Genomic DNA, 13,331 nt, shown 5'->3' on the forward strand with positions numbered 1-13,331 from the left:
AAAAGTAACCGAGTGTACAAATGCTGATTTCAGAAGCTCCGTCAAGAGCACGAAACAAACAGATGAGATTTTCAGCAATTTTCCTTACCTGCGCTCTTGGTTTAAGATTTTAAAAGGCATCAAGTCTCTGCAGTCAGTTGTGTGCATTTTCTCCTGCTACAGGGTGAAAAAAACAATCAAATATTTGACAGCGAAAATATTAAAATATTGTTTACAAACAAAGCAGGCTGAAGACACAATGTAAGTATTTGTTTAATCAAGGAGAGCTTGGCGTTTGATGTTCAGGAATGTTGCATTCTTCCAAAGCGGATGCACAGATTGTCCGGGTTATGAGTACCAGGGACCTCACAAAAGGCAGGAAAAAAAGCCCCCCTTGCAAAGTAACTTTGGGCTTTTTGTTTCAGTTTTAGGAAAAGACAAAAGGGTTGGCGATCTGGCTGCGAGACCAAAACGGACTTGGAAATATTGATCATTGGAAAGTTTGCAGGAACAGTTTTTCTTAGCGAAATTTTAATTTCTCAGTAAATAAAGGAAGCAGCTAGCGTGGGATGGGATGGGGCACTTGCCTACTCTCTTCACTGTCTGCAGAAACAATTCACTTTTGCAGAGTAAAGTACACCCTGCCAAGGGTTTAAGGTGGCTGAACTGATGTGAATAAAAGCGGTTTTAGGACTTTTCTCCCCTGTCTTTCTTTCAAACTAGTTGATTTCTATTTTCTTCCATCGCTTTTAATTTTCATGCAGTTAATTTAAATGTTGATGTTTGCTGCTCTAGCCGAGTTCAGGTGTTCACCGAGGGTGCAAAGTCCCCCCTGCGGTTTTAGGGCTATCTTTTGGGTTGAACTGGGATGTTTTGTATCTTTATTGCAAGCCTAGAAGAACAACCAGGCTGCAAATTGTGCGCTTGACAGAAACCTGGATTATGCATTCTTCGTACTTGTGTCTAATCGATCATCCACTGAAAGAACGTATCGTTTTTATACGTATATAATTTTATTTTAAATGCACTTTCCAGGGTTGTTGTTTTTTTTTTTTTTTTTACCATGAACTTCACTGAAACTTTTTGTGTTTCCTAAATTGCATTTTCTAACTCCCTCCAGCCCTTTCTTTATTTTTTGCACCAGGATTAAATGCACCCTGTTGCCTGACTCAGCCACAGCTGTGTGTGCCTGTTTGCATCAACTTTTCCCCCCTTTCTGCCGTCTTCTCTCTGCCCTGCTTCTGCTTTCCTCCCCCCTCCTCCTCCTCCTCCACCTCCTCCCCACTTTTTTTTTTCTTTTTTGCTGAATCTTATTGATCCAGAAGGTGGCTAATTAGCCCTTCCCGTCGTGCCTGTGTAATGAAGCACATGCGCACTGAATTAATCACAGCCATTTTTTGCAGGAAACTAATTAGCAGAATAAAGATCCAAAGACTTTTTTTTTTGTGCGCGTAGCAAATCAGCCGCTCTCTCACTTTCAGCTGGTCGCTGCCGTGGCCGGGGGTCTGGGCTGGCCGGCTCGGCTCTCGGACTGACCCGAGCCGCCTCCATGGGCTCTGTGGCCGCAGTGGCTGCTCTCCGGACTCTCGAGGCCGCCCAGCACTGCGTAAGTAGCAACTTGCCCCGTTCGGCTCTTGTGCTGCTCTGGCTTCTTTCCCTTTTCGCCCCCTCCCCCCCTCCTCTATTTTTTTGGCTGCCATCCGCTTTGTTGAAGTTGCCCGGGTACCTGAGTGCAGGTCCCGGAGGGGTTGGGGGGGTTTAAGTGGACTGGGCAGGTTCCTGTGATTGTGCAGTGCTTGTGCTTGCCTGTGCATCCAGCGCTGTCTTCCTGTGAACGTTTAACTTTAAAGGACCCAGGGTTGTCCGTGCCGGTTCCCATTGACATTTCCTGCTTCAGACGGGGCTGTGGGCTGCTGCATACCAGTGACCAGATGGGGTTTTGGGGAGGGGGGGGGGGGTTGGCTGTGATTTCTGTACGAGTTTGTATCATCGGAGGGCTTTTTGCTCCTGTGAAGGCAAAATTGTGATCCTTTCGTTCCTACTTTTCTCTTCTTTTGGGTTTTTTTGTCTGGCTGCGCACGCATACCCCTGGCTATTTTTTTCCCCTGTTTCACATAATGCTCATTTATTTTTATCCACACAACGTGCTGCAAGTCTTGGGTGCTGTGTGTGTTTATGCTATTTGGGGTGGTGGGGAGAACGGACCTTTGCATCCGTCTTCTAGGCATGGAAAACTGTAATTTTAAAATCCCTCTCCAGCACTGATTGCAGCTCCCCCCTCTTTGTTCTGTGTTTTGCTAGGAAAGGATTAGCACTTTGGGACTTCTTGAGATTTGGTCTTTCTGACTTCCTCCAGGCACTTCTAATGTCTTTCTGGTGAACTGATTTTCAAGTGTCTGTTGAATTACTCTGATTTAACAAATACTGTACAATTTAAGAATCTTGGGGGGGGGGGGGGGGAACCCTTCATGTTTTATTTTGCTTTTTTTTGTGTGACATTTCTTCTTTTAAAGGGGGGTGTGTTTAGTCCTGTGAAACTTTTATTTTAAAAGTATGTCATTTTAATGAGGCTGTTTCAAACAATTGATCAAGATGTTGTACATCATTGGTGGCGCTCTGGACACTTGTCATGTCCTTTTGGATTCATTCTGTGGCAGTCAATCGCTAGCCTTCTCCCTGGATGCTTATGCAAAGGGGACTTAACAGGAAGGGATTTTAAAAAAGGCATTTATGCATTCATTTGGGGGGGGGGGGGGTTCTTTTCCTGGATCCCATGCACCGATTGCTACTCAGTGTTTGATCAATTTGCTTAATGCTTGGAGGAAAAATGGAATTAATAAAAAGGGTTAATGGCAGCTCTTTTCTCACAAAGTCAGACTATGGACTTCATTACCTGTTTGGAGCAATTGATGTTTTAAATCAGGATTTAATATTTTGGAAAGAGAAGGGGTGAGCGAGGCCATTATTTTGTTGGCTGTGGTCTGTGACATTGTTATTAAGAGTTTATATGTTTTCTTTAGAAATGGAGATTGATTTGAATAGCGTAAGAGAGTGGTTGTACTTCTTAACAGTTGTTTCAAACAGGTTTGTGTTTAGCAAATGGGAAAGATTAAGGGCACAAATTGACCCCACTTTTGCTATTTTAAAAAAATTATTTAATGTTAAAAATCCTGCCTTTTTATCTATTAAAGGAAGGCCAGTATATTCTACATGGTTTGCAGCCTCTATTTTTCAGTGCAATTTCTCTGTACAATCTTGAGGTTTGTTTGTTTTTTTGAATCGTCAAAAATAGTGTTAACGGGGGGTTAAAATATCATTTTCTTTATTGCTGGTCTGTTCATCAGGCCTGTGGCTTTGTGGACAAGAATTCTGTCTTTCTCCATTATTAAATCTGGAGCAATTTTCTGGAGGCCTGATGCCCCTGACCTTTGTGAGGTGAGGTTCACTTGGAAGCTGACTGAAGAGGAGGGTATGGTCTCCCACACTAGGCAGATTAGGGCTGTTTGTGTGATTGGCAGGCAGAAGCACTGCACAACTGAGGCATTTTTATTCCTCACTGTTACCCAAATGGACTTTGTAATTTGTATTTGCTTTAAAGCTTAGCTGAAAAACAGAACAGAAAAAGGAGTCCTTTTGAGATCAGGCAAATGAGATTGGTTTCTCCATCTCCTGTTACAAAGCAGCTCAGGGTACGCTGTCCTCTCTACAGGACCAGTTATTCCAGTTGTAGCAACTTAAAAAACCCCCACTGTTTTAGTATATTATACAGATGTGTAGTGCCTGGTGTTTTTTATTTCCAAAAACCTTGCCGTATTGAGTGTCTACGAAGCAGGGCAGCCTACAACCCTCTTCTCTCTTCCTGTAGCTGGGACAAAAGTTGGTGGTTTACAGTTGCACGATATCAAATATTTGATTTGCTAAATGGTGGTTGTACTTAAATTTACAGCTTGAAATTCCGCACACAAGAGCCGGGGAGGGTGCACTCATCCCTTCTTCATTTAGCATTGCTCTCCAAATTAGATTGATAGGGTTAAGGAGCCCCCCCCCCTGTACTGTCTGTTAGAGAAGTTAGCCTATGCCAGTGACAGACACAGGCCCTGAGGTCTGGTCAACTGCTTCTCATGCATATGCAGTCTGGAAAATAAATGTCTGTGTATTTTTCACACAACTTGACAGATCTTTCTCCCAGTGAGTTGCTGACTATTTCCTTCTGTACTGTCAGTGAGATTTGTTTTTGGAGATGAGCTGGGAAGTTGGGGGGGGGGGGGGGCTGTTTTTTTTTTTTTTTTTCATATGTCAGTGACCCACGGCATGGTGCTGCAAGCTTGCTTTCCCCTTCTGTGTTTTTTTTTTTTTAATATCATTATGTTACAGAATCCTAAGCAGCATTAAAAATTCAGCATTACAACCTGATTCGGATGCTTGCTCATTAGGGAGCATTGTCTGTTCCGATATGAAGTGAAGCTCAAAGAAGTCTTTCAAAATATAAACAATAAATATGAAGTATTAGAAGAAAGTATCTTGCTTTTTGCTGTCTCCACCCTGTTCTCTGTTAAATCTGTCATCTGTTGTGTAGCAGAAATGGTAACTTGAAGTTCCAGGCATTTTCTGGAGGCCTTCATTTTCTTCAGGTTTTGGCTGTTTCTCGACTAAATAGGTTTGTTTGTTTTTTTTTCATCTGCGAGTGTCTGTTTCTTTAATACAGTCAAGCTTTCTGGTCATTTTTTCCAGGGGGGGGGGGGGGGGGGAGACATCCTCTGGCTGTATTTAATGTATTTTAATACTCCATCTAGCAAAAACAAACTTCATTCACTTGCAAATCTGAAGCTGGTGTTAGTGACTTTCCAGCTGAGGTGACAAGGGCAGGAAGGAGGCTGTATTTTTTTTTTTCCCCTTCCTTGTCTTCCTCTGGAGGTGAATGTTTACGAGGGAAGGCGCTGCTTTTCTTCGCTGTTTTAGAGTGGTTTTCTAATATTCATCGACTTTCCATTTGCAGAATCTGTCAGCAGATAAAGATAGTAAGGCCCATCTAATCTACTTGCCGCCCCCCTGGTTAATCTTGGTCTGTTATGATGAGGTAGAAGTGAAAGTACAGGGTCCTGCTGCTGGAAAGGAGCTGGGTTTTCCCAAGGAGTCTCCCAGACTAAGTGGCCTTTTGACATTTTTAGCCCAGCTTTTCTGCTGCTTGAAAGGGGCTGAGAAAAGGATCCAGGGCTGGCTGTGGGCTTGATGTGCAAATTCTGAGTAACCTCTATCCCTTTGTAGGCTGCTGGTTCTTTGTTCCTTGATAACTGAGCTAAGGTGCTTTGTCACGCCCAGAAAGGCAGGAGAAAAAGGCTTGGCTTTGCTTTGTGGCCGATGATGACCTCCCACTTCTACTGTCAGCACCCAGGAGAGAGAAGCATCATCGCTTTTGGGGAAAGAATTGTATGTGAGAACATGCATTTTTTTGTTTTGTTTTTGACAAATAAAATGCATACCACTTTACCTAGTGGCTAACACTAATCACTTGGGCTTTTCCTGCTGAAGTTGTTACCCCGGTCTTCCACATACAAGCATTCCGTTGTGTTATGCAGATTGTGTGTCTGTGCAATACATGTAAACCCAAACTTCAATTCCATTAAGCCTAAAATACTGAAGCCTACACTTCTTTTTAGGAGCTGTATAAACCACTTTTAATAAGGTGTAAAAAAAAAGATTTTTATAAGCTTTCTATGCCACTATCTATATTCCTAATGTTAATGTGTTCTGCAACACCACTATCTTTTATATTTCATGACCACGTAACCCAAAATCCTTCTGTAAAACCAAATGTATATCCTCTTCTCATTTCCAGTATCCATGATATATTGTAAGCCACATTGAGCCTGCAAAGAGGTGGGAAAACGTGGGATACAAATGCAATAAATAAATAAATGAAATTCACCCTGTCATATGGTGGTGGCTATTTTAGAATCCTCTTCATTGTGCCTGCAATTGCAAGGTAAACCCGATGCGCGCACACGCACCTTGCAGAAATCTGGCACAAAAATGTCTGCATTTTAAAATTAGACGGTTGCAGTTCTTTGAACTTTTTGAAGCCGTGAACAAACTATTCTGAGGATTCTGAAGAAAAATTCTGCTCACATCGTCCCTAAAACACTCCGTTTTAATTTTATTTATTAATTACATTTGTATCTCACATTTTCCCACCTATTTGCAGGCTGGCTGGGATGGCACTGGAGGAACAACTGTAGTGATGGTTCGTAAATTCATTGTAGAAAACTTCGAGACTTGAAGCAGAGGATAGAATCTGCAAGTATGGTTTAGAGTCACCGTTACAGGCTGAGGAGCTGGGATGCTCATTGAACAGAAATGGGTTCCTCACAATTCGTCTGCTATAACCAATAATGTATATAAGTTACTCGGCTAGAAAAGCCCTCTGAATAATTGTTTAACGTTATCTCTCTTTGTCTCCTGTACACCAAGTTCACTCTTAAAAATGAAGCTTGATATTATAATCCTCCTTGATTGTATATAATCTTATAGCTAGTGAATCAAATTTGAAATCCTAAACTCGCAAACAAACATTCACGAAAGCTGAAAGGCTGACTTTGTGAGCCAGTGACTGGATTTGGGTGCGGAAAGGCCTAATAGCCAGAGCTGCACGGCCCTCAGACTGGGGCAATTTCTGCAATGCACATGCCGGTCAGCTTTTGCAAGACTGTCCGAGGTGAGAGCTGAAGAATATATGTTTTCAGAATTGGGTTTAGCCACAGTTCCGGGGAGATAATTTGTCCATTTTGGTCTGTGTAAAGGGCGTAAGGAGTGTTGCTGATTTTGTACTGTATAAACACAACATGGATGTGTTTGAGGTGCTCAGTTTTGCAAAGGCTTTTTCCCATTCTGTCAAATGAAACTTTTAAGATATAAAATACATTAGGGACAGCGGTAGATTTCTACACATGGTTGATTTTTTTTTTATCTGTCTGAACTGATGTATCCACAGTGTGGAATTTAAAGATTTTTATATTAATAAAGTGTGCATTCAAAATCTCTATTCACTTGAATTCTTCTAAATATAGAGCTGTAATTGAAGCTGCCCCTCCATGTCATTATTTTTTTTTCCCCCTCAACGGCATCTTATCATAGGGGAAAGGTTGTATTGTGTGGGTTTTAATTTTTGGTGTGATCCATATTGACATTGCTGTACAATGAAAGCTGTTTGTGTTAGGTGCATGGCCTAGTGCTGTGGGGGGCTGACTCAGTCCTTAATTTCCAGTATGATATTGGTGGTCTGGGAGGGGGGAAGAGTACAGTAGCTCAAGCCCTCTGCTGTGCCGTTGGGGTGGGGGGAGACAGGTGGTATTGTAGTATGTATATGTTGAATGGCTTTTTCTGCAAAGCTAGAGGGCTTTCAAAGTAGCTTGTTCCAAAATTTTCCCGGTGTTTTTTTTTTTTTTTGCGGGGGCTTCTCTACATGTTGGCCTATATTACCTTGATTTGCAATGAAATTCCTTAACAGACATTAACCAGTCAAACCTTGGGTTGCTCTAAAGCACTGTTCTTCATTGCAAAGCCTGGGAGACAGCGGTGGCCTCCGTCCTTTCTCGATACTCGCACGCTCCCAATCCTTGTCTTGAGATTTTCTGTTGGCACTACATCCATAATTCCTGTTAGAATATAAGAACATAGGAATAGTGATACTAGGTCAGACCAATGGTCCGTCCAGTCCAGTATCTTGCTTCAACAGTGGCAGAAACGCAGTGTAACAAGATTCCATGTTACCAATCCCAGGGTAATTCTTCATGTCTGTCTAGTGGGATGTAGGTCTCTAATGCTCTGCTTTACTAAGCAGCGTTAGCGGCTGTCCATGTGCTAGTCGGCATTAGCGCATGGACAGCTGCTAGCGCTGTTTGAACTATATAGTTATAAGGAATTTCAAGACTGATAGAGCAGCGAAGGAATCTGGGCACAGTGCACATTTGAAGAGTCCTATGGTCCTGGAAGAAAATAGAATAGCTATTACAGAGGCCAAGAAGCCTCTGCAGAAAATATAGGGGGGGGGGGGGGGGAGACTAAAAACAACTGGAATGAGGGCCAATTTGAAGGGGGATGAGGGTAGAAACAGGGTGGCAAAGGCTGGTGGTAATGATGGTTGAAATTGACTGGTAGGGTTAAGTTGAAGAGTGTATAGAGAATATGGGCTGGGGGGTGATGGGCTGGGGGACATGGATAGAGAATGTTTGGAGGAGATATGGACTTGGGGGGGGGGATATGGGGGAATAGTTGCATGTGCCTAAGCAGCTAAGCTGACCATATCAGAAGGGGAAGTCATCAGGCTGGCTGGGATTTTTTTTTGAGGAGGAATCCTTTCCACCATTTGCCTAGTGTGCTGTTCATTTTGCCTGATAACAATCTACCCACCCACCCCCCCCCCCCCCGGAGGGTTTTACTAAGACCATTCACTTTTAATGGTCCATGTTGGCATTGCCCTGCGGCTTAGTAAATAGCCGGGCTAGTGGCCTCCACTTGAAAAATAGTGAAATCACTGCTTTTTTTTTTTACTTCTGTACTGACGTTTAGTAATTTGTCATTTTATCTTTGAAGACTATATGTATGTTCCTTGATATTGGTTAAGATCTTTTTATCAGTTTCTCCCACTTCTTTGTGTATTTCATGCTCACTCAGAAGTGAATGAAAGTGCATGGCATCAGATCCAGATCCTATCTGCACATCTGGTTGGGGAATTCTCTTCTTCTATATCCCCTTCTCTTCCTTAACCTAGATCTATTCATTGCAGTGATGGCTCTGGGCTGGGGAACTTGTGTCGGGATTCCACCTAGAACCGTCCCATCATAAACCCTGAATTGATCACTGTAACCCTTGTTTAAGTCATAACCATGGCTTCTCTAATACCCTTCTCCCCCCCCCCCCCCCCCCCCCGCAACATCCCCTGCTGACCTGGAGAGAAGACCCAACTTGATGACCTGCAAAGTATCTCTAGTTATGGGCACGCCAACCTTGTACCCTTAATCTCAGGTGGCAGAGAACAGCTATCTGCTTACTTGTGATGGGTTATGCTAGCGGTTATACAAGTCTTTGTGATCTCTCAAAGAACTGGAGGGTGTACCTGGGTAGAATACATCACTTCCTGTTGTTGCTGTGCTGGAAAATAGTTGTTGAGACAGTTTAAGTATCCTGGGAGTGCTTAACTACATTACATGTGGTCACAAGTAAATTAGCAATGGAATGTGGAGGAGTGGCCTAGTGGTTAGGGTGGTGGACTCTGGTCCTGAGGAACTGAGTTTGATTCCCACTTCAGGCACAGGCAGCTCCTTGTGACTCTGGGCAAGTCACTTAACCCTCCATTGCCCCATGTACAAATAAGTACCTGTATATGTAAGCCGCATTGAGCCTGCCATGAGTGGGAAAGTGCGGGGTACAAATGTAACTGAAATAAATGTCACACATTTGATTTGGGTTCAACTATCACTGAGTTTGGCAGGGGCCTTGTGCTACACATTTTAAGCGTTTTGGGGCCAGTGGTGGAGTTATGAAATTGCAATTGACTTGGATAAACAGGAATTGTGCCTGCCGTTCTCCTGGCATAAAAGCACATGAGCTGTATGAAACCCTAAACTTTTGAGAGCAATACAGATAACAAGTAGTGAACAAAATCCTGGGCGCTTGTGAAAATTAGTTTGTTCAAGAAACAAATGTAACTTTGGAGAGGTACGGCCTGAATAACAGGCTGCATGAATCTTTTGACAAACATCTAACAGAAATTAAGTTTATCGTGTGATCAGGGAGATCTAGAAGACTCTTTCATACGGGATAGACTTGTTATGGACATCGGGGATAACTACTTGGCAGAAGCTTCTCTAGACAAAAAGGCTAACCCAGAATGATACCCCCACAATATGCCACAGGAAAGTGCTTACCTCTAAACACATGAAGGAGATAAGCTGGGACAGCCACTGGATATTTTCCTTGCTGAAGTTGAGGACGGATTTGAGTTTGTCATCTATTTGCCACTAATGCTGCCAAGCCATGCAGTGTTTGTACCTGTCTGTGAGTGTCGTCGCACTTACCCAGTTCCATCGAGGTGTGGGACTTCGACTCTGCCCGGAAGTGACTTCAGATGCTCTTGCTACATAACCGCAGTCCTCCTTAATGCAGTGCTAGTGTTTGTTGGCAATGTTTTGGATTATTTAGTGGATTTTCTTTGGATTATAGCGTTTTACAGATATCTGTTTAGTGAAAGGTTGATACTTGATATTAGTTTTATGCAAAAATGTCTTCAATATAGTTTTTAAAAATTATTTTTACTTTATTTCACTTTGGGTTTATTGGGAGGGTCTAGGCTTAATGTCGTCATTGCACATTATTTCTAATGCGTTAACTAGACTTAATCATCATAGGACCAATACCGATAATGTTTGGAATATAAATAATTTATTTGACTGTTTTTTTTTTTCTACTTTTACAAATTCCTGAGGTGATAACTGGAAACAGACCTAAGTATAGAAAGAATAAGTTGGTAGAAATGAAAAAAAAGTAAGATTACGAAGCTCACCTTCAAATTTCTGTATCTCCAAGGGAAAGGATTATACACCAATTGGATGTTGGTACCTGAACACAAGGTCAGTATGTAATAAATCTTTTAAGAATTTAATAGGGGATTCACAAGCAGATTCGACCTATTACAGAGACATGGGTCCCTGATTTGAATTCTCCATATGTTCTTGAAATTTGCCCTCCTGGTTATATGGTTTTGCATTGTCCTAGACTTGATAGAAAAGGTGGTGGCATTGCATTAATTTATAAGGATTTTTGTATTCTTAAAATAATAGTTTGGGTGATTTGAGATTAGAATATATGGTATTAATTTAGGTTTTATTACCTTATAGACTACCAGGTAATTGGAAATCTGTTCAATAGATGTATTGTGTATTGTTTTTTAAAAATTGTATTTAAATTGGATGATCTCAATTTACATTCTGAGGATAACAATTCAGATACTATTCAATTTTTAGAATTTTTGGCACAAATAGATCTTCATATTCATATGTCCTCTCTTGTGAGTAGAATCTACTATATGTTAGACTTTATTTCCTTTACCAAACGGGAAAGTGGTCTCTTATTGATCATCAATTTTGGGAGCCCGTAGTCTGGTCAGATTTTTTCGCAAATTTTTATTTAAAATTTTTTTTTTTAATTTTAAAAAGGCCAATGTTAATGGCCTAATATGGATTCAGAATAGTTTTGGAGTAGACTTGAGAATATTGATTATGAAAATCATTCTGATCAGTTATTGCAATCTTGGAATACTACAGTAACAAACTCTTGAGTTGGCTCCCATGAAAAAGGGCGTACTAAGAGTAAGACATAACCCTTGGTTTACTGCTGTGCTGTTGACTTTGAAGAGGAATCGTAGGAGATTAGAAAGATATTGGAGGATGTCAAGAGGAATTGTAGGATATTAGAGATACTGGAGGAAGTCAAAAGATCAAGATGCTTTTGTAAAATGAAGGATGTGAAGGATCCCTCCGCTCCTCTCAGGAAAACTCTGGCCTCCGGCCCAAGTTTTCTATATGATATTCCACTTAGGTACAACTTCCTGTAATCCTCCAGGTGTACCTTCCGACCTGAGGTATGTCAGCAGTACTATTCCCAAGCTGATCCTGCTCCCCCTGATTAGCTCTGCTTAGAGGCTCCCCCTTCATTCCTGGCTTCCCCTCCGTGTCTTGGGTTTCACTTTTTACCTGCCTTTCCCTTGGGCTCCACTGGGGACTGCTGGGATAGGAAGTCTTTGATTCTGTTGTAAGACTTCCTCAAGGGCTGCTGGGAATTGTAGTTTACCCTGCCTCCAGCCCTCTGGGGAAAATCTATGCTTTCTCGTGACATGTGGAACTCTCTGTGCTAAGAATCTGGGTTGGCCCCTTGTCTGGGCCTCATCTTCTTCTCTGCCGGTACCCCCCCCCCCCCCCCCCTCTGTTCCCTTATCCCCTTCTTCACAAGGGATGAAATTAAGCGATATAGACTTGCTGTGCTCGAAGCTAGAATGGGTTATTTTAAACATGAGATTGAGGCCGATAACTTATCCAAGCTCTCTTTCAAATTTTTTATTCCTTGACTTCAACTATTCCAATACTTTTTCTATTTTGCCTATTCTACAACCTAGCGGTTTACTTTTTTTTTTTTTTTTTTTTTTCAAATTAAGATGAATATTCCACCGAGTCTTATTTCTTTTGGATTGTGCAATTTGTGAATGTCTTACAAGAGGGCCTTTATCCTGTCGACTTGGATTCCCATCCCTAAATCATTTAAGAACAGAATCCTCAATCTTCACTTCCCCGACTGCAAAGGTCTAAAATACAAACTAACGCATGCGTCAAACTTTTCCTACTTGAGCACACAGATATGGAACGCACTGCCGCTCAACTTAAAAACGATCTACGAACTGACTAACTTCCGTAAACTACTGAAGACCCATCTCTTTAACAAGGCATACCACAAAGATCAACAAATGTGTGAATATACAGAACTCCTCCACATATATTCAATATTGCCTTATAATATCTGCTTGTTATATTACCATGTTTTCTTACTATAATGCTACCCAAGATCCTTCTGCAACACTAAATGTCTATTTCTACCATTCATGGTATATTGTAAGCCACTCTGAACCTGCAAAGAGGTGGGAAAATGTGCGATACAAATGCAATAAATAAATCTTAAACTGATATTGTAAATTGTGTATGTTTAAAAAGGGGTTGGACGGTTTCCTAAAGGACAAGTCCATAAACCGCTACTAAACGGACTTGGAAAAATCCAAAAATCCAGGAATAACATGTATAGAATGTTTGTACGTTAGGGAAGCTTGCCAGGTGCCCTTGGCCTGGATTGGCCGCTGTCGTGGACAGGATGCTGGGCTCGATGGACCCTTGGTCTTTTCCCAGTGTGGCATTACTTATGTACTTATGTCCTCTACTTGGCTCACTTTTATTACATAGAGCAGTGATTTAACCTATTGTGATGTCATAGTGGCTCATTCCACCAATAAGAGCCAACGTCATTAGTGATGTCACAATGGCTTGATTGTATAGAATGTTTGTACATTTGGGAAGCTTGCCAGGTGCCCTTGGCCTGGATTGGCCGCTGTCGTGGACAGGATGCTGGGCTCGATGGACCCTTGGTCTTTTCCCAGTATGGCATTACTTATGTACTTATGTAAAGTGTGGAATAGAAATTTTGAAAATCTTACTGAACTGGATAATTACAAACCTGTAGTTAGCATGCCTAGGTTTATGAAACTTAGAGCTGCTAGTAAATAAGCAACTCGTTAATTTTCTTGCACAACCTGTCTT

At 41.8% G+C, this 13,331-nt stretch overlaps 1 protein-coding gene across 1 annotated transcript in view; it reads left to right on the forward strand.

The window, feature by feature from the left end:
- The first annotated feature begins 1,446 nt into the window (after positions 1-1,446).
- ZFHX3 (zinc finger homeobox 3) overlaps positions 1,447-13,331 on the forward strand; it is a 481,419-nt gene continuing 469,534 nt past the window's right edge. Inside the window, 1 exon segment of the mRNA XM_030204671.1 lies at positions 1,447-1,585. The gene's annotated coding sequence lies outside the window, so the exon portion shown is untranslated.

This window comes from Microcaecilia unicolor, chromosome 5, assembly GCF_901765095.1.
Source record: "Microcaecilia unicolor chromosome 5, aMicUni1.1, whole genome shotgun sequence".
In the NCBI taxonomy this organism is placed as follows: domain Eukaryota; kingdom Metazoa; phylum Chordata; class Amphibia; order Gymnophiona; family Siphonopidae; genus Microcaecilia; species Microcaecilia unicolor.